Raw genomic sequence first — 3109 nt, 5'->3', positions numbered from 1 at the left:
GGAAACCACTCTCCCTCTAGTACATGAACATTGTTTCCATTCAGTGAGGTTGGGAAAATTTTCATAGGCAACTTCTTCCACTATATCTTCTAGACTTCTTTCTTTTTCCTCCCCTTCAGGGATTCCAATAATTCTGACCTTGGAACATTTCATGGCATCATTTATTTCCCTGATTCTATTTTCATGGCTTCTGAGCTATTTGTTCCAGGCTTCCTCCTGATCCTTTCTCTTTATCTGTTTGTCCTCCAGATCAAGAATTCTACCTTCTGTCTCAGTTACCCTATATTTTAGAGAATTTAGATTAGATTGGAACTCATTGAGAGCATTATGAACATCATCCTTTGTGGCTTTCAGTTCTGCCCTAACATTGTGAACATCATCTCTGGTGGCTTTCAGTTCTGCCCTAATCAATTCTGTTTGGTCATCCATGGCTTTCTCCAATGGAGCTATTGCCTGGATAATTGTTAGCCTGAATTTATTTTCAGACATATTGTCTATGTCAATGGCCATTAGCTCTGTTGCAGAAGGTCCATCCTCTGTATTTTTCTTCTGTTTGGCATTCTTCCTCCTAATTATTTTGGTAAGAGATGACTGAAGGGATGCAGATGGATATATTGATTGTGGTGCAGTCAAGGTGCACCCTGGAACACTTCTGTGCAATCAGGATTCCCCACCCAAATGAGAGAAAAAAGAAAAGAAAAAGAAATAGAGAAGAAAGAGAAAAAGAAAGAAAAGAAAAGAAAAGAAAAGATAAAAGAAAAAGAGAGAGAGAGAGAGACAGGAAAAAAGGGGAAGATAAAAGAGACAGCTCAGCCCAAATGGGCCCCAAGTTAACATTTTTGAAGTATACAAACAAAAATAGAAAAACAAAAAGACTGATAAAATTATATTACAGGAGAAAAAAATATATATATAAAGGAAAAAAAAGGAAGAACCTCATCAGAAAGAACCCCAAGTATAAGATTTATATACTATCAGGACAATCACAAATACACAGAAACACTGGCGGAAGGAAAAGATGGGAGAGTGGTTATAAATTCTCAGTGTGGGCGAGGAAGTTTATTTTGATTCTTCCTGGATGTTCTTGTTGTTTTTGTTAAGGGACTCAACTTTCCTAAGATAAAAGGGGATTAAAAATTGGTTTACCTATAGGGGTAGCATTGATTGGGGAAAAGGGATTACCTTGAGGTTTAACTCTATATGTATATTAGAAAATAAAAATTTAAAAAGGAGAAACTAGACTAAACTAAATTAAAATTCAAAAAAAAAATAAAAATAGGAAAGCAAAAGAAAAACAAGGGTGTATGTAACAAAAAGTTCAGGTTAGAAAGTTATTAAGGAATTTGATGTACTGTGATGGTAAATAGGTTAAAAAATTATCTATATGTATAAAAAAAAAGAACCAGAATATTGGTGAAGCGTTAAAAATAAAAGTTGTATTTATGAAGTAGTAGTGGTTGTTCTCTTGTCGTCCTCTTCTTTTTTTTTTTTTCTTCCTTCCTGGTTAGTTTTCTGGGGGAGGTGCCTGCCACGTGGGTTTTCAGACAATGATGTTCCCTGAGTTAGGTCCTCCCACCCCACTCAAGGGGTTGGGTGCTTAGGAAACCATTTTTTTCAGGCTTTTGTTCTCTGGAGGTTTTTATGTTCTTTCATCTGTTTTCTCTCATCTTGACAGCTTTTGATGGTTTTTGGAGGTTTAGAGGAGAGCAAACTGCACTCAGACCTCCCTCTCATGGAGAAGCCTCAGAATGCTCTGCAGAGCTGCTGGTAGAGTAGGTTCTGAGTCACGGTCCCTGGGGATGCAGGATCTCCTCCTTGTACCCAATACCATGGCAGCGGTGACTGTCTGGGCAGCTCCAGATCGCCAGATCTGGAGTGATCACACACAGATTTTCCCTCTGGCCCATGCTGGTAGTGCCTGGTTTTTCAGGATGCCAGAGTTCCGGGATAGAACCTGTGTGCACCTCTCCCAGGGGAGGGTGTGAAATGTGCACGTTTCGGGAATGCCATCTGGCCAGGCTCCCAGCCCCTCACAGAGCCGGACCCCACGCATTCTTGGGTGTGCTGGCAGCTCAGGCATGCTGGAGGCTCAGGGACCAAGACTTGGTTTCTCCACCGCACTCTCTCTGGCTCAGTGCCAGTGGAGGCTGTCCTGGGTCCTGGGACTTAAGCCCCTGTCCCTAACCGACTGATTCCCACAATATCTCCCCATGATCCTTTGCTCTTTTTTTTTTTTTGAGTGCTTTCAACCAGACTCTAAGCTAATGTTGGTCCCCAGACATAGGGCACTCTCGTATTGGGGTATTACTTTCCAATGGTCGCCTCTGGTGGCTCCCTCCCCCTTTTTGTTTATCTTCCGATATCAGTCCTATGTTCCCACTCTGCTTTACCTGCCACTGGCGTCTTCTGCTCCTGTAGAGATCCAGACGTATATAATTCTGATCCCAGACTGATTTCATGGGTGATCGGAGTTCTTTGGTAGGTAATGAGCTCACTTTAGGGTACAGGTTGAAACGGCGGCTCCTCCTACTTCCCCACCATCTTGACTCCTATGTTCATGCTTATTAATATTGACTGAGTATGAGACAGTGATCAAATTTATTTCAACAGCTTTATTCAGTACAGTAAATAGGCTTGACAATGTGTGATCTACTCATAAGGAAAGAAATATTTTAAATGGAAGGACATGGAACATATAATAAAGAAAAAAGCTCTTAAAACTCTTAAAAACTCTTAACTATTTTGGGGGATACAAAAAGAGAGTAAGAAATAATGAAATTAGAAGAGAAACAGAAAGCATAAACACATGCTTCATCAGGCAACTAAACAGTGAAACAAGCAGTCATTTCTACAATTCTTCCTTCTCTCAATTTTCCTTTAAGTTTTCCAAAAATACCCAATTTATACAACTAGTTTGAAAAAGAATATCCTATTTCTATAGCTTAACAAATAAACTTGATTCTCTATTTCTGTCTCTGGGAAACATATTTAGCTGAGTCCTTTTTTACCTATTGTACATGTGATAGGCGTTTCAGTATTCCCCACCCCCTCTCTTTTCCACTTTTGGAGATACAGGAAAATCTTAAGACTCTGATCACTTGAAATTTTA

Source organism: Meles meles, unplaced genomic scaffold (assembly GCF_922984935.1).
Source record: "Meles meles unplaced genomic scaffold, mMelMel3.1 paternal haplotype, whole genome shotgun sequence".
Classification (NCBI taxonomy): domain Eukaryota; kingdom Metazoa; phylum Chordata; class Mammalia; order Carnivora; family Mustelidae; genus Meles; species Meles meles.
This window is presented reverse-complemented; position numbering follows the sequence as displayed.